Source organism: Tamandua tetradactyla, chromosome 7 (assembly GCF_023851605.1).
Source record: "Tamandua tetradactyla isolate mTamTet1 chromosome 7, mTamTet1.pri, whole genome shotgun sequence".
In the NCBI taxonomy this organism is placed as follows: Eukaryota; Metazoa; Chordata; class Mammalia; order Pilosa; family Myrmecophagidae; genus Tamandua; species Tamandua tetradactyla.
Genome location: NC_135333.1, coordinates 68443729 through 68461514, shown reverse-complemented (window position 1 = coordinate 68461514; position 17786 = coordinate 68443729). Strand labels below are relative to the sequence as shown.

At 46.4% G+C, this 17786-nt stretch overlaps 1 long non-coding RNA gene across 1 annotated transcript; it reads right to left on the bottom strand.

Annotated features, from left to right (window-relative positions):
- Window positions 1-15409: 15409 nt before the first annotated feature.
- On the bottom strand, window positions 15410-17416 carry LOC143689744 (uncharacterized). The gene is made up of 4 exons (XR_013178907.1): window positions 16604-17416; window positions 16172-16226; window positions 15959-16052; window positions 15410-15881 (listed from the first exon to the last, which is right to left on the bottom strand). It is a non-coding gene; the product is annotated as an uncharacterized LOC143689744 (long non-coding RNA).
- Window positions 17417-17786: the final 370 nt, after the last annotated feature.

The window sequence follows — 17786 nt, the reverse complement described above, 5'->3', positions numbered from 1 at the left end:
AGGGAACTTTCTGGCTTGATTTCTCTCTTGGGCGGTTCCCGGCAGTCTTTCACTCACTGAGCATACTTTTATTTGGCACATTACCGTGGAGTAAAAGGAATTATGGGCTTGCAGTCTAGGTGGGAAGACAGCTCGGAAGTTTATGGAAATGAGCAAATATCAGTCTCCGGGTAGTAACACGGCTGAAGGTTGGGGCAGTCTGGGGGCGCTTCCTGGATGTGTGGTTTCGATGCCCCAAACCGGCTGGTTTGGAAAGCGGAAGAGAGAGGCTTTTGACCAGGTGTTGGTTCTTACCTGGACTCCTTCATCCCACCCTCCCTCTCAAGCCTTGTTCTTTGATCCTGTCTTCTGCTACCTCTTTAATGCTCCAGAAGCCGAGATCTGAGCATGCTTCTCCTCTGCTCAAGAGCTTTCTGGAGTACCCCACATTCCATGGCTTAATACCTCCATTCCACCCAACCCAGAGCCTCACCCTACTCTGCAATCACGTGGCCCAGCTCCGCACATGATGTATTGTGGCCCGCTGGCCCTCCCCTCTTCCATTGTAGAAATTCTAGGGCTCCTTAGATACACGCCCCTTTTCTGATTCTCTCCACCGGATGAGATTCCCCCCTCCCATTTTTTTTGAGCCCTAAATCTCCTTGTACTTTTTTCTTTTTCAAAACAACACTTCCTTTAGTGTTTTCTTGCTATGAAAGCAAAACATGATCCTTACAGAAACATCAGGAAAAAAACGAGGAGGGAAAGGACATAACTTTTAATTTCACCTGCCAGAAAGGGCGTGGTTAGCACTTGTATCTTTTATTCTACTCTGTAGTATTATTTAAAAACTTATCTCATTCATTCATTCATTCATCCATTCAAAAACATTTTTCGGTATCTACTTTTTACATGCAAGAGCTGAAAGAAGGGATTTGGATCTGTCTAGTGGGGAGATAGACCCACAGCCAGACAATGTGCTGAGGGTGGTGTGTGGAGTCATAGAGAACCTGGAGACTAAGAGGACTCATGTTTATTGAGAACCTATTTTGTGTTACATAGTGTGCCACATGCTGAGGATACTGAGATTAACCATCTCTATGCCACATGGAAGAATCCCAGTGCAAGGGGGAGAGACCCATTAACAGACAAGTACAAACCCATGGGACTTTGGGGAAAAGGTGGCCTGGGAAAAAGTGGGGCCCAAGCTCCAAGTCTGCATGAATCAGAGGAGGCTTCTGGACACTGCAGCTGACTTTAGAAGGTGGCTTAGCAGATGAAGTGGGGGACAGAATTCCAGGTGGAGGGAAGAGTATGTGCAAAGGCACAGAGGCATGAAGCCACACACTGGCTGGCTGCCCTTGGGAAGCTACCAGTAGTGGGCAGTTTGCAGGGAAAAGAGGTTTCTCTTCCATTGAACCTGATGCTACAAGTTGTCAAGCAGAAGGAATTTTAGTGATGCTTTTTTACTTCAGTTACTCACGTTAATCTAGCATCCACTGAGGATCATTCACACACAGCAGCCTTTGAGGCACTGTGGGATAGACAGGAAAATAATGTTCCACCGTACTGCATTCAGCCAAGTCCACCGATCTAGAGACAACAGTCTGAGGAAAGAAAATATTTTATCTTTGTAAATCTTTGTTTATCTCTAAACAGCATTAACAAGCACAAATGGGAGGAGTTGGGTAATTGTTTATGCTTAGAATAGAAGCGACTTCTATCGTCTCAATGAGGTAACTAACCCACGTGAAGGTATAGTAGTGCCTGGCAGAGAAGTGCTCAAAAACTGTTGGGGATTGATATTATTTTATACTCAAGAAGCAATTGGGGTGGTCTACAAGTAAGTAACAGACTGCATTTACTCAAGGGAGTCTCTCTAATGTGATAAGGATATTGGATTGGGAGTGAAGAGACCCTTTGGTTTTTTGGGGGCAAGTCACCTCTCTCTGGGCCTCTGTCTGCTCTCCTGGCTCTCTGATGAGTGTTTGGATTAGGAGGTGCAGGCGGTCCCCTCCATTCTGACATTCCATGTGTGGTAAGACTCTGGGCCAAAAGGTGTTTGTTATAGGCTTTTATTGCTACAGCAACCAAGAAAGGGAAAGATGGAAAAAATTTGGTTTGCTTCAACTGGAAGAGGAAAATCTGGGTAAGCCCCTGAGTCAGAGATCACATGGAGGCAGCAAGGCCTTCCAGGCTTTGTGATGCTGGAGTGGGAAAACTTTTCCTCTCTTTCTGGAAACTGGCACCCCACCCAACCCCACTCCCTTGTAGCTAAGGGCCCGCTTTGGTTCTTGTGTGCCCCCTGGTGGTGAGATTTGACCAGCCACACCCATCTCCCTGGGACTGCTTATCCCTGCAGCAGTGGAACATGGCTTTGTGAGGCAACAGGCAGGAACTACACGTTCACAGGCCACCAAGGTTTTCCCTACCAGCACATTCAGTGGTCATCTGGGGCTTGCTTTCTCCTTCATGCTACCATAGCATTTGACCCTGCTGACCATCTGTTCTTTCTAGACACTTCTTGCTCTGTGTTCCTGGTGCTACATCATTGCCTCACTTCCTTTGTTCTAGAAGCATCTTTGCTGCTCCTCTTACTAAGTTTAAATGTTATCTCTTCATGAAGCCCTCCTTGAACACTCCAATCTTTTCCTCCATGAATTACCTTGTTTGAATCTCTCCCCTCCAGGATTCATTGACCTCGATCGTGTTCTCTTGTTGTATACACATTTTGGTGGTGAGTTTCTCTAGAGTCCACTTGCATTTGATTAATTTCTGTATTACCCTAGTCCCTTATTGGCTCAGGGTAGGCCTTCTGTAAATGCTTGTGGAATAACTGGAAGGTGTTGGCTCTTCCTTAGGGGTTAGTCTTCAGCTCTCTGCTCCTCTCTGTCAGCTTTCTCTTCAAGCATTCATCCCCTCTTGTGCCTCCCACCATTTTCTCTTCTTAGCTGACCTCTCTAAACTCAAGTCATGATATTCAGGGGTCTGTTAGACACGTCTAATTTAATGACCTCCTGTGACTGTGGTAAGCAGGGTAATGGTCCCCCAAATATGTCCACCTCTTAGTCTCTGAAACCTGTGAAGACACTACCTTACACGGCAAAAGGGATTTTGCAGATATGAATGAGTTAAGGATCTTCAGATGGGAAGATTTTCTTGGATTTGTCCTGTGCCAGTTTGAAATCATTATGTACCCCAGAAAAGCCATGTTTTAATCCTGAGCCAATCCTGTGGGAGCAGCTATTTCTTTTAATCTTGATTCAATGCTGTAGGATGGAAACTTTGATTAGATTATCTCCATGGAGATGTGGCATGCCCAATTGTGGGTGTGACCTTTTGATTAGATGGAGATGTGACTCCACCCATTCAAGGTTTTGATTAGTTTACTAGAGTCCCACAAAAGGGGAAACGTTTTGGAGAAATCTCAGATGCAAACTCTTGGAGCTGAAGCTGACTCTTGTCAGGTTCAGAGCTGACAGAGACATGGATGTTTGGAGATGCTTGGAGTGCTGACAGAGAGAGCAGATGCCTAGACCCAGGCAGAGCCCAGCAGACGTTGCCATGTGCCCTCCCATGAGATGCTAAGTAAGCCAGAACCCAGAGTTGTGTCCAGGAGGAATGAAGTGAAGGTTCAGAGATGCTTAGAGAGGAAACCACTGTCATCAGAAGCTGGAAGCAACGAACCAGGAACCAGGACCAGCAGACACAGCTATGTGCCTTCCCGGTTGACAGAGGTATTTCAGATGACATCAGCCTTTCTTGAGTGAAGGTAACCTCTTATTGGTGCCTTAATTTGGACATTTTCATGGCCTTAGAATTGTTTGTTGTAATATAATAAATTCCCATTATAAAAGCCATTGCATTTTTGGATGCTGCTTTACGACAGCATTAGCAAACCAGTACACCTCCAATCAGCCCGAAGAAATCACAAGGGTTCTTATAAGGAGGCGGGGAGGTCAGTTAGAGAAGGAATGTAAAGGAAGCAAAAGTTTGAGACCATGTACCAAGGAATGTGGGCAGTGTCTAGAATCTGGAAAAGGCTGGGATACAAATTCTCCTCTAGAGCCACTGGAATAAACTCAGCTCTGTGACGCATTTTAGGTTCAGAACTTTAAGATAAACCTGCACCGCTGTAAAGTGCTAAAACCTGTGATAATTTGTTACACTAGCAATAGGAAAGTAATGCAATTATAGAAGATACACATTGAGATCAGAACTCATAATCTCTGGGGACCTCCCTATACCCGAAGCTGACTTTCTTTCTCTTTGGTCCCCATACCCCTATTTTCCCATCAGTCAGCCTCAAAACCTCTAGTCATCTGTGACTCCTTCCTATCCCTCTAAGTCTCACACATGCTTAGACAATGTGATTTTCTTTCCTTGGAATCTCTCGCGTCACTGTGGTAGGTACTGCGTAAATTGTCCAATATGAAGATGAGCCAAGCCAAAGCAGGATAAAGTGATTTAGTGGAAGAATAAGGATCGGACGCCAGGTCTTCTGATTCCAAGCCCAGTATTAGTTCTTCATGTTTCATTCCTCCTGCCACCACTTATGATGGGGCCAGGTCCTTGCAACCCAACCTCATTCCTGTATCCCTGCCATTCACCTGGCCAGTCTGCACACATCATTGGCCTGATTGCCTTGCAAACTCAGTGGGATTGTCTTGCCTTGGGCTGCTCTGCTCTCACCCATAACTTCTTTTCATTGGCTCGATCACGTGTACAGTCAATGTGGAAACAACCTATGAATAGTGTGAATTTTATGAAGGTTTCATGGATTGCTGGATGATTTCTGCTTATCCCTGTAGCCTTCTCTTCCTCTGGCTTCTGGTTTCTTCTCTTTATAAGGCCTCTAGGAATAGGGATTAAGACCTACCCTGTTCAGTTGTCCACACCTTAAATAAAATAATGTCTTATTTATAAATGGGTCCAAGTCCACAGGAACACAGATTAACATCAAGAGAATGCCTTGATTCATTTGGGGTACATGATTCAATTGACCACATCTCTCTTTGCATGCATGCAGTGATGTCTTTCTGAATCACCTGCTAGACTTGTCAGATATTGTCCTGAATAGCCCGTTTCATGCATCTTAAAAAAAAGAAAGCATTCTTCCTAACTGGATTACTAAATCCTGTTGTTTCTGTAGGTACTTTCCAAACCCTACATAAGAAAATGTCTAAAGAACTAATGCTCGATTGGGCATATATGATGTACCAGTTATTGTTCTGACTGCTGTGTATAAACCCATTTAATCCAACCTTATGGAGTTGATAGTCTTATTAACTTACAAATGGGGAAACTGAGGCACAAAGAGGTAACTTAACTCACTAGAAATCAGCAGAAGCAGGATTTGAACTCAAGTGACCTGGCTCCAGAGCTCAGGTACTAACCTGCCTCATGGAGGGGGCAGTGTACATGTGTGAGTGGGCCTGCTACTGTGGCACTATTCTTTGCCTTTTTTGTCCTTTGCTGGTGGAGGGGGGTGAGGGGGCTGCAGGTGACCTCTAGGGATTTATGCCATCTTGAAGGTGTGTGCTGGTTTAAAAGGAAGTATGCCCCCTAGAAAATCCATGTTTTAATCAAAATCCCATTTCATAAAGGTAGAATAATCCCTATTCAATATTGTATGTTTGAAACTGTAATCAGATCATCTCCCTGGATGATGTGATTTAGTCAAGAGTGGTTGTTAAACTGGATTAGGTGACGACATGTCTCCACCCATTTGGGTGGGTCTTGATCGGTTTATTGGAGTCCTATGAAAGAGGAAACGTTCTGGAGAATGGGAGATTCAGAGAGAGCAGAGAATGCTGCAGCACCACGAAGCAGAGAGTCCACGAGCCAGAGACCTTTGGAGATGAAGAAGGAAGATGCCTCCAGGGGAGCTTCGTGAAACCGGAAGCCAGGAGAGAAAGCTAGCAGATGATGCTGTATTCGCCATGTGCTCTTCTAGCCGAGAGAGAAGCCCTGACTGTGTTCGCCATGTGCCTTCTCACTTGAGAGAGAGACCCTGAACTTCATAGGCCTTCTTGAACCAAGATATCTTTCCCTGGATGGATACCTTCGATTGGACATTTCTATTGACTTGTTCTAATTGGGACATTTTCTTGGCCTTAGAACTGTAAACTAGCAACTTATTAAATTCCCCTTTTAAAAAGCCATTCCATTTCTGGTCTATTGCATTCTAGCAGCTAGCAAACTAGAACAAGGTGTTTTCCAGAAAGCTCACTCTCTGAGTCTTCAGGGCTGATGAGAGGTGGTGAGTTTGTACCTTGGCCCTGCCGCTACTAGTGTCTGTTCCTTCCTGGACCCCCTTTTCCACAGCTGCAGAGCAGGGAGCGTTATGGCTGTCCTGCCACCACGTGGGGTGGGGACAGCTGGGGTCCATGCCCTTTGCATGGTGGGGTGCAATGCTGGCCCTGTTGTAGCAGCTGCAGCTCCCGTCCACTCTATGACTGCTGACCCTGGTTGTTCTGGGAGCTGATCTGGATTAAGGAGGGGCAGCAGAAGCTCTGGTGTGTGTGTGTGTGTGTGTGTGTGTGTGTGTGTGTGTGTGTGTGTTGTGTTCCAGCATACCAGGGTGGAGAAGCAATGAGAAAATGGCCTGGGGTTTGGAATTCGATGTCACAATTCAAAGCCACAGTGCATGTTTACCCCAGAAACATGACTCTACTTCTCTGAGACTCAGTTTCCTCATCCATAAAATAGGCTTTATACAAACTCCTACTTTACTGTTGCTAACAGTAAACGAGATATGGGTATTAGGAGTGGTTAACAAACTGTAAGGGCTCTTACAGGCCTGTTTTAATTTTAGACTCAGGATGGGGCAATGGCCTGGGTTGTTATAAAATGCTAAGTGGCACAATATTGTGGATAGAGTAATCCTACTGAATTCTCCACTTGAATGTGATTAAAATGTGAAATTTTGTGCTCCTTCTTGGTTGCTGCAATAAAAAGTTAAAAAAGATATTTAGATACTGGGGGAAAAAATAGCTCAGTGGCCTCCAGTTTGGGGAGTTTGAGCAGGATGAGCATGGTTTGCTCTTTGAAGAATAAGTTCTCTGTCTTCCGAGTGTCTTTGCTGGGTGGGCTGTGACCTGCTCACTTCTCTGTTTGCTCACCACTCATTCACCAAACACCTACTGGGGACCAGGCCTTGTGGGGCTCCTAGGACAAGCCAGAGCCTGGTCCTCCTCACGAGGAGTTTGTCTCTTCACTGGGGATGTAGGATGTGGTGGACACTGACTGCAAGAGTGAGAGGGAAGGATTAGGGCAGCGAAGGGCTGCAGGGGGTCAGAAACCCCAGAGGCCCCAGCTGGGCTGGTCTTGTAGGGCAGCAGACACACGCCTGGAGGAATGGGAAAGCACTGGGAGGAGAACTTGGTGCAGCCTTGGGTTTAGCCCTTTGCTTCATATTTCTATCCAGCTCAGCCTGAGCTGGTCCTGAAACAGTTCTATCAAGGGGCAAATAAAGTAATTAGATATTTTGTTTGTTTTCAGTCATTCATTTGCTTTTTATGTGTGTGTGAGGGAGGGGAGGGTAACAAAAATAAAACATAAAATTAGTCATTTTAACCATTTTTAAGTGTGCAATTCAGTGACATTAATTGCATTTACAATGTTGTGACTCCACCACCACCTTTTATCACCCAAACTTTCTATCACCCCAAAACAGAAACTCTGTAACCTTAAGCAATAATTCCCCATTCCCATTCACTCAGTCCCTGGTAATTTATGTTCTACTTTCTGTCTCTATGAATTTGCTTATTCTAGATATATCATATAAGTGGAATCATGCAATATTTGTCCTGCTGTGTCTGACATTTCACTGGGCATAATGTTGGAAAGGTTCATCCATGCTGTAGCATTCCTTCTTATGGCTGAATAATATTCCGTGGTATGAACACAACCACATTCATCTGAAATTGGGCGTTTGGGTTGCTTCTACCTTTTGTTTATTTTGCGTAATGCTGCCATGATCATCTGACTGAGTCCCTGCTTTCAATTCTTTTGGGTACATGCCTAGGAGTGGGATTGCCAGGTCTCATGGCCATTCTATACTTAACTTTCTGAGGAACTGATGAACTATTTTCCATAGTGGATGCATCATTTACATTCCCACTAGCAATGCACCAGCATTCCTACTTCACCACATCCTTGTCAACACTTGCTTTTTTCGTGTTTTAAATATTACCAGCTAAATTGGTTTTGCCGACGATATGTGGTACCTACCGCATTTGGCTGACTTTGTCATCTATAAACATCTGGAGGCAGGGCCTGTGTCTGTCTCTCCTTTTGTCACCCCCAATAGGCTCATCCTAGAGGGCAGTGTGTGTGAGTGTGTGAGCATGTGTCTGCATATGTAACACCTGGGGCCTTAGTGTGTAGATTCAGGTAGGTACGGGCAAGTGACATATAGTTAATAAGAACTGAAAGGTGAGAAGTTGTCACTAATGTCCCCCTGTGGCCTGTGGGGGACATGCAGAAAAAGAGACAGCGATTGCCATGGGATCAGTGTCTGCTGATAAATGGAGTCTGAGCTCCGCTGGCTGACCTCTGCTGATACCTACTTTTCCTACTCTAGCGTTTTTCTTTCTTTCGATGCTTTAGCTGTTTTACGCTATTCTTTCTTCCCTCCATCCCTCCTTCCTTCCTTCATAATAAAATGTTTTATTTTAGAATAATTTTACGGAAAAGTTGCAGTGACAGTTCAGCTTCCTGTAGTGTTAACATCTGATGTAACTATGGTACATTTGTTAAAACTAAATGTTAACATTGGTACAAAACCATTAACAAAACTGCAGACTTTATTCCACTTTCACCAGCTTTTCCATTAATTTTCTTTTGGTGTGCCACGCTGCCTTTAGCAGTTTTGCATTACTTTTAATTCTTTGAACTCACTGGGCTTGTTCCTGCCTTGGACCACATCATTCCTTTGTTCACAGTAAATTTCTTGTTCTCAGAAAACTCCTATTCATCCTGCAGCAACCCTGTACCTGAGGTCCGGCTGAATGTTGGGAACTTGGTAGGACCGGGTTTGGGGATCTGGCCACTAGCAGTATTAAGTGGGGAGAATGGATTCCAGGTCTTTCTCCAGGTCTCTCAGCCATGGCTGTTCAAGGAACTGTCTTTACAGGTGACTTTTACAGGATTTTGCAGGTGGCCAAAATCAGTCTCCTGATTTCTAGTTTAGTCTGCTGTTTCTGCTCTTCATGTTACCCTTCTCCACTTTCCTCTGTTGTCCATTCTGGGGTATGCGCTGGCTTAGCACTTGGGCCTGGAATAGTTGTAGGGCTTGGTTGGGTAGGTGGTGGGTTTTTTCACCAACCTATGCCTTTGGAGCAATCGCATTGTACTAGGCACAGGGGTCTTTCCTTAGGCTGCTCCAGGCAAGGTTACGTTGTGGGCATGCCCACCACCCTTCCACCCACTTCGGCCAAGCAGGCCAGGAACTGCCCCCAACCTGCTCTGCCTTGGGCTCTCCGACTCTGCCCATCCTGCCCCTGCCGTCCCCTTTAGGGAAGGCTGGTGGGCACCTGAGGCCCCCTCCTTGGGGTGCCCTCCTCACCCGCCACCCCAAGAGGCCTTTTGTGTGGCTGAACTCTCCATGGAACATTAGAGCTGTTGTTTTCTCTAAATGTAATTGTTTAAATAGATAATTTGCTTACCAGATTGAAAACTACTGTAAATTTAAAAGAGATTAAGAAGTCATATCAACCAATTATTTATTTTTTTAAAGTTTTGGAAACAACTAGAGAAATTCAAATATTAAGTATTAAAGAACTATTGTTTTTTTTTTTTGTTTTTTTTTTTTTTTTTTAAAGGAAAGACAGAGAGAAGGAAGGAAGGATAGAAGGAAGGAAGAGAGGAAGAAAGGGAAACATTTTCTTGTTTTTATTGTATTTTGTTTCTCCGTTTTCGTTACATGGGCTGGGGCCGGGAATCGAACCGAGGTCCTCCGGCATAGCAGGCAAGCACTTTGCCCGCTGAGCCACCGCGGCCAGAACTATTGTTAATGTTACTAGGTGTGATGCTGACATCACGGTTCTGGTTTTGAAACATTCCTTTTCTCTCAGAGATACAGGTTGATGTCCTTATGGGTAGAATGATACGCTACCTGGGATTTGCTTTAAAAATTTCAGCCCCCTCTCCTCCAAAAGTGGGGAAGATATGTGAAATAAGTATGGCAAATATGTTGGTGCTGGTGGTGGATGCCTGGTATTCATTGCACTATTCTCTCCATTTTTGTGTGCATTTGAACATTTCCAGAATTGCATGAAATAACTCTCTCCAATCTGATCCCCTCGGCCTAGCTCTACCCACAATAAGCAGTACTGGTTTTTATGTGTCCTTCTTAATGTAAATACAAGTACATAATAATATATATTATTACCCCACCCCCACCCCCTTTAACACTCAAAATAGCGCCATACACTCTGGTTTGCACCTGGCTTTTTCCCCTCCTTCTAGCCAGATTAATGGGCCCCCATAGAAGTCCGTGTCTTAACTCGGGGAACCTGTGAATATGGTGCCGTCCACAGTGACTTCATGGGCATGATTAAGGTTCAGGACCTAGGGATGGGTAGGGTGTCCTGGGTGTCCAGGTGAATCCAATCTAATCAGGCTGCCAGTGAAACTGGTGGATCTTTGCTGGCCGTGGCCAGAGGGAGACGTAAGGGACAGCCAGAGCGATGGTGCTGGCTCTGAAGATGGAGGAAGGGGCCATGAGCCAAGGAATGTGGGTGGCCTTGGCAAGGATTCTCCCCAAAGCCTCCAGAAGGAGCCAGCCTTGCTGACACCTGGATTTTAGTCCTGCCAGACCTGAGTCAGACTTCTGGCCTGCAGAGCTGTAAGAAAATGCATTTGCGTTTAAGCCACTAGGTTAATAGTGATTTGTTCAGCAGCAGTAGAAAACTAACATGTTATATCTTTTAGATATTTCCATATCAGGACAGAGGGAGCAGAAGCATTTGTTCCTTATGGTTATACACAGGACCTGGAATCAGACAGATGTGGGCTTGAATCCAGGCTCTGCCGCATACTAGTTGTGTGATTTTGGGCAAGTCACTTCACCTCTCTGAGCCTGACTTCTCAGGTGTAAGAAAAAGGGAATGATAAGAATCCCTCTGCCATGGGATTGCTAAAATGATAAAATCATGGAATGCGTGTAAGACGTTTGGCACCATGCCTGCTACATAATAAATGCTCAAAAAGGGCAGCTATTAATAATATTACTACTAAGAACTTTCAAATTATTAAACAAGGCACTTGCCCTGAGTCCTCCCATCTCATCTTCCTCTCCTCTGACTCCCCTACTGTCTCAGTGCTTGTCTTCCTTTGTGTGTGAGCCCCGTTTCCTTAGAAGGTGGGCACAGTTTGAGGGCAGGGACCCTGTTTCTGATGCCTTGGTGATTGGGATTGCATCTTATTCGGGTGATGGATCTATTAAGAGGCAAAACTTCTGTGAGTGGCCGCGCATAACTGTCCTTCTCACTCTTTCCAAAATTTAGGCTCTCTCCTTCCCTGGCAGGCTCCCATGCTGTTCCCACATGGCATAGCCTCTTGAAGGGGTCCCTTCAGTGTCCTCAACAGGTAGCCATCCACTTTTTCTTCCTGGGCAGGTCACTCTGCCACTGGGTATTTCTGGTCTTTAGAACGTTTCCTGCCTCCCTGTAGCCCCTTTCTTTTTCCCCCTCTGGGGCTGCATGCAAGTGAGTCTGCTTCCCCTTCCACATGGCAGCCCCTCTGCCTTTTAGTCTAATGTGGGGTGGCAGAAGGGCACAGACTGGGGGGCAGAGATCGGGGTTCTAGTCCCAGCTCTGCCACTTACTTAAGTAACAGTTTCCATCCCATTTTCATCTGTAAAAAAGGAAGGTTATTGGGCCGTGTAATGGTGGCTCAGTGGCAGAATTCTCACCTACCATGCCAGAGATCTGGTTTGGTTCTTGGTGCCTGCCCATGTAAAGAAAAATAAAAAGGCTATCAACTTCTTTTTGGAATCAGGGCGGGTGGGGGGCAGGAATCCTCTAGGAAGCATTCCACATATAGCCACCCCCCCCTCCCCCCCAAATACTGATTTCCTTCTCTCCCACTCCAGGTCCTGTCTTCTGGGCTCCTTAAGATCTCCTTGGGGAGGTGGGGAGAGGTTTGGTGGTGGTGCCACCCCCTCTTGCTGCTGTGGGCATGCAGGGTGCAGACTCAGGCCCAGCCTCTCTGGGTGGCCAAGCCACGATGCCTTGAACCTGCCATCTGCTGAGGCCAGCCTGCACCTTCAGTCCTTCCCTGCCCAACCTCAGCCCTTTCCAGGCTTTGGTTTCCTGGCTGGGGTACCTCTCTCCAATGTCGGCGAAGCACTCTCCTTTCTCTCTGCTGAAGAACGAGACCTGGCCTCCCACTCAGCCTCTCTCCCACCACACAACCCCCCACAGCCGAGGGGTGCCCTTGCAGGGCCCACCAGCAGCGCCTTATTTTTAGCTCTCGTCCCCACCCAGCACTGTACCCGCCTCTGCATGAATTTATTCAGATCTGCAAGTTGTTCTCCCCAATCTTGTGGGCCCCGGGAAGGTGCTGGCCCACGTTTACCTTGCTACACCCACATGTCCCTCCCTGCCCCAGCATCCCTGCTGGGCTCTGCGGCCCTGGGCGGGCTTGCACACATCTGTTTCCACCACAAACACAAGCTCAAACCCCACTTGGCCTAGAGTACAAGTGCCCACACCACCCGGTGCCCCGCCCCCCTCGGCGCCTCCCCTGACACACACACCTGGGCTCTGAGATGACTCCTGAGGATGTCAGGCCGCCCCTTGGCCTGGATCCTGGGGTCCCGTGGCAGCCCCCCACTGCCCTCAGGCCCCTGCCCTGATTTATCAGACACGACTGTGGAGCAGCCGGCCCACCCTAGGTTCCCTCTCTCCTTCCCCTGCTTTGTTCCTCCCTCCTTGCTCTCTACCAGTTGACCCCTGGGATGGGGATTTCTTGTCTTTTATGTTTCCTCCCATGTGAATGGAAGCTCCGTGGGGGCAGGGCTGCCTCGTTTGCTGACTGCTGAATCTCTAGGCCTGGAACAGCTGGACCTTCACCGGGTGCTGACACATCCTTGCGGAAGGAATGAGCTGAGCCTTCGTCACATGTGGGAGGAAGTGGAAGCCTCCAGAGCCAGGACAGATGGCCCCTGGGTAAGTGGGCATTGTAAGGGAGGGAGGAGCCCTTGGCAGGATGTGCTGAGGGGTGTGGTGCATGGGGAGGGCTGCCCAGAGGGTCCCTGGCTCGCCAGCCGGTGGGGGTTCCTGCACTTCCTTCCTTCTGGAGTCAGCCAGACCAGGGGAGGCATGGGGTGGGGTAGGGGGTGAGCTGGCTGGGGAGGTGGCCCCAGCCGGGAGTACGGGATTAAGGGTCAAACCCAAGAACTCGCTCCTCCCATCCACCCAGCCGGCCCCTTGGAGGTGCCTCTTCAGTCTCCTGTCTCATCTTGGCCAGCCACCCTTCTCTGTCTCCTTCGTGCTTCCTCCCAGGTTCCTGGATTTCTGGAAGGGGGCTAGAAGAACGAGGAGCCGAACCACAACCTCTCGCTGCCTTTGGCTTTCTTCCACCCTTTTACCCTCGTGAGCTGCTGCTTTTCCTCACTTCTCCCTTTTGCCCCTCTCCTCTTCTCTAAGGTCTTGTCACACTTATTGTCTGTTCAGCTCTAAATTGAGGAAGCTGGTGACCCTTCAGCTCTTTCGCTGCTGTGTCCCAGTGCTTGTCATATTGGAAGCCTCAGTGTGTGTTTGTAAATGAATGAATGCTGGAAAGAAGGAGGGAAGGACTGTCAAAAGCCCAGGTGAGCCGCAGGCCCTGAGGCAGTGGCAATCAGGACGGAGAGCAGGGGCCAGAGCTGAGCAGTGTTTCTGAACTGGAATGAACAAGTTTAGTCGACTTATTGGTCGGACAGGGAGGTGAGTGGGAATAAAGGATGGATGCCCCCAGTTCCCTGCTTGGAAAACTGAAAGTATCAGTCAGCAGTTGCTGCATAACAAATAACCATAAAACCTGATATTTCCAATTCAAATTGAGGACTGCGAAGTTTTTACTTAACCTCTTCTGACATCTGCATCCGCTCTCTCCTACATCAAGAGTTTTAATTCTTTGGTATACTACAGATGATGATAGAATTAGAATATCACATAATTATTGATTCATTTCAATTGCACATGCAGCAGTCTCAGAATAACAATACTAACATTCTGTCCAATAATGTGATTATTGAAGACAGTCATTTTTTTCTATTTCTTTTGGTCCTTTAGAATAGACTTTAAAAGTCACTTGGAATAGATCTCCTCTGGTGATTATGCTATCAACTGGATTCAATTTTTAGAGATTGCTTTAAATTAAAAAAAATTATTTTATAATTATATAAACTATTTAGATGGCTGCAAAGTCAAAAAATATTAATACATTTAAAGCATTATTAGCTTCTGTCTGTGTCCCCTTTATCTAAATTCCTCCCTCCTGTCATAAGGAACCATTAACATTATTTTATGGTTTATTATTGTATTATTTGTTTTATTAACTACAACATATCTCTATCCCTTTTATTCCCTCTCTTGTAGATAAATAGAAGCATTGCCTGTACACTTTTCTCTACCTTGCTTTTTCTATAAATGTAATCACTCCTCAGTGTATAATGATAGCTTTTGTTTCTTTATTTTCATAGTATTTTGATGTATAATTTATTCTTGTCTCCCAATGATGGATATTTACAGCCTTTTGCTATCACAAATAGTTCTGTCATGTGTATTTTATCTATATGTTTTTCTCTTTTTGTTGTTGTTGTTACAGAGTATCTGTGGGATAACTTCTGGGCCAAAGGTTAAATGGATATATCATTTTGCTAAATACTGCCAAATTCCCATAAGGGTTATATCAGCAATACGTGAGTCTGCCCATTTCCCTGTAGTCTTGCTGGAAGAGTAATTGTCAAACCTTGGATTTTTGCCAGTCGAGAAGGTATTTTAACATAAGCTTTAATTTTATTTCTCCTCTTATGAGCAAAATTGAGCATCTTTTCATAAGATTGACAGTAATTGACTTTTTTTCCCTGTAAGTTGGTCATTTTACCAGCCTTTTTTTCTATAGGGTTGTTAGGGCCTTTTTCTCTATTTTTAGAATATTTTAACATTAAGGACAGTGACCCATTGTTATTTCTAGCTGCTCTAAGGTACTGGAGGCTAAAAGAAATATCAGCATAATGATTTAGCACTCATACTCGTTTGTGAAACCCTACCTTCTCTGAATAACTCCACCATCACCTTTGATCTTTCTTCCATTTTTAGGGGTATTTGGGCTATGCCCATTCTAACTTTTTCATGTTGGAAGCGGCTGCCAATACATTTTTTACACATTTGATTATTATTTCTTTCAGGTAGTCTAGATAGTTTTGATTCATTCATTTAACGGGTAAATTAAATTTTATTAAGTAACAACAGTGCCTAGTTGTGGAAGAAATTTACACATGTTTAGAGTTGGACCCCCCCGCACCCATCACCCTTTGGGTAGAATGGTACCCCAGATTCTCTTCAAGGACCTACCCCTTCCTCACCCTCAGCACCTATGGTTTGGGTGGGATTGATCCAACTCCGTGAATTGGCTCTGCTTGGCCAAAGTCACGTTCCATGTTGAGGGCAACAGCAGTCAGTTCTGGGATAGACTGGGATCAGTTCTGGGATAGACTGGGATCAGTTCTGGGATAGACTGGGATCAGTTCTGGGATACACTGGTGTTAGTAATATGTTGGCTAAGGTTTCTGGAAGGGACGCTGGGACTCCTTCAACCTGGTAGCGAGAATGCTGGAACCACTGCCAGCATGCTGTCATCATGTGTGGTCTGAGAAGACTCCAGTCCAGGGAGGAGATTGAACTGAGCTGAGAAATGGAAAGAAACTAGGTCTTTGTGACATCATAAATTCAGTCAGGCTGTACTTGAAGGTGCCCAGTCTCACCTTTGGACTTTCCAGTTGCATGATATTTTCACGAAAAGTTCTCTTTTCCTGAAGCCAATTGGTTTGTTTTTTGTCACTGGCAGCTGAGAGGGTCCTGATTGAAACAACAGTCATCACTAAATTTTGTCTCATACTCTATTTTTTTTAGAGATGGTGCCCCAAGGTAGAATGTATTATGGGATTTGGTCAGAATACCACAGTTCTCCCGCTTACCTCAGCTCCTTCCTCTCAGGATCCTCATTTCTAGAATAATGCCAATGACACCTGCCTGTCATTTTAAAGAAAAAATGAGAAAAGAAGCAGTAAACTGTAAAGGTGCTCTTCAAACTTTATCCTATTTTACCTTCCTGAGGGCAGGGACTGTGTTTTATTTTTTGTATTTATCACAGACACTGCCATGCACAAAGCAGATACTTAATAAAATAGGCAATAGTTCAATTTGAATAAAAATGGAATGTTCTTCAAGACTATTCTCTCTCTATCATCAGTGAGGAAAATAAAATCAGAGGAAATGGATAAATAGGCCAGGAACACACTCAGGAATCCTGCCCCCAGACTCATGCTCAACCCAAAAGTCCAGTCTCATCCTCTGAGGAAAGACCCTGGTGAGGAGGTGTTGGTTCTGGGGCCAGCCTGGTCACCAACCTGCTGGATGCCTTTGGGCAAATTGCTTCAGCTCTCTGGGCCTCAGTTTCCTCCGTCGCAAACAGTTAATCCTCACCTGTAAGCATCAGCAGGTCCTATATGAAAGTGCTTTGAGAAGCACAAAATGCCTCACAATGCAGTTGCCACAACCCACAAACAGACTTGAAGCTGCAAGGCCACCCTGCAAGGCCTGTTTGGAAGACACTGCCCTGGCGCTTCACCCCTCACCAAGCCTCTCCAGTGGCAGGCTCTGGTTTGATTTTCTCCAGGCTCGGGTAACTCACGTGCTGTTTTCCAGGTGGAGGAGGAGGAAGCTGAGGCACCGAGAAGCTGAGTGACCTGCCCAAGGAGTGACAAGTCTACTCCCTGGTTTAGGACGCTCAGTTCAGGGCCCCCCAGGCCTCCAGCCCATCTGTCGGGAAAGGGAGGCGGCTCTCAGGGCCTGGATCCCGGAGGAGGCGCTGTGGGGGTGGTTGTCCCACAGCCGCGGGGCCTTGCCGGGGCCGGCTGGACTGGTGGGGGCGCTGGAAGCCCGGGTCACCCAGCGCTACATTTGGAGAGGGGGGTGCGCCCCCAGTTCCTGGCGCAGGCTGGGTCCCGGCGCCGATGGCGGGCGGGCGGACGCTGTCGGTTTTGCTGGGCCATGAGTAGCCCTTCCGGGCATTGTGCTCTCAGCCTGCCCGGGTCAGGAGCACAGAGACCAGGATGTCTTTGTAGTCTCCACAGCAACACCCCGTACTTCCCCCAGCATTCCAAGGAGGCCTCTGGTGTGGTCACTTACGGGAGCTCTCCCAGCCGCCCCCTTCCTCCCCCCTCCCCTCCCTCCCTCCTCCCCCCCTCCCTCTTCTCCTCCCCCACCCCTTCCCCCCATTAATGCGATTTGTGATGTGGGAGGGCCCTCCCTGCAGATATCTCCCCATGTGGGGCCACGCTCCTTCCAGATGTTCTCTCTATTTTAATATTTCTAAGCCCTTATGGTCTTGTGAAATAAATACCCTTTTAACAATATTCTTCCATATAATAGCATTAAACTAATATTGATAACACACCTGCAGGTAGCTTTATTAAGTTCTGCTAAGGGTTTTTTTGTGGTGGTGGTGGATGTTTGTTGATGCAATTTTATTGAGATATACTCCTATACCATATAATCCGTCCAAAGTATACAACCAGTGGCTCACAGCAC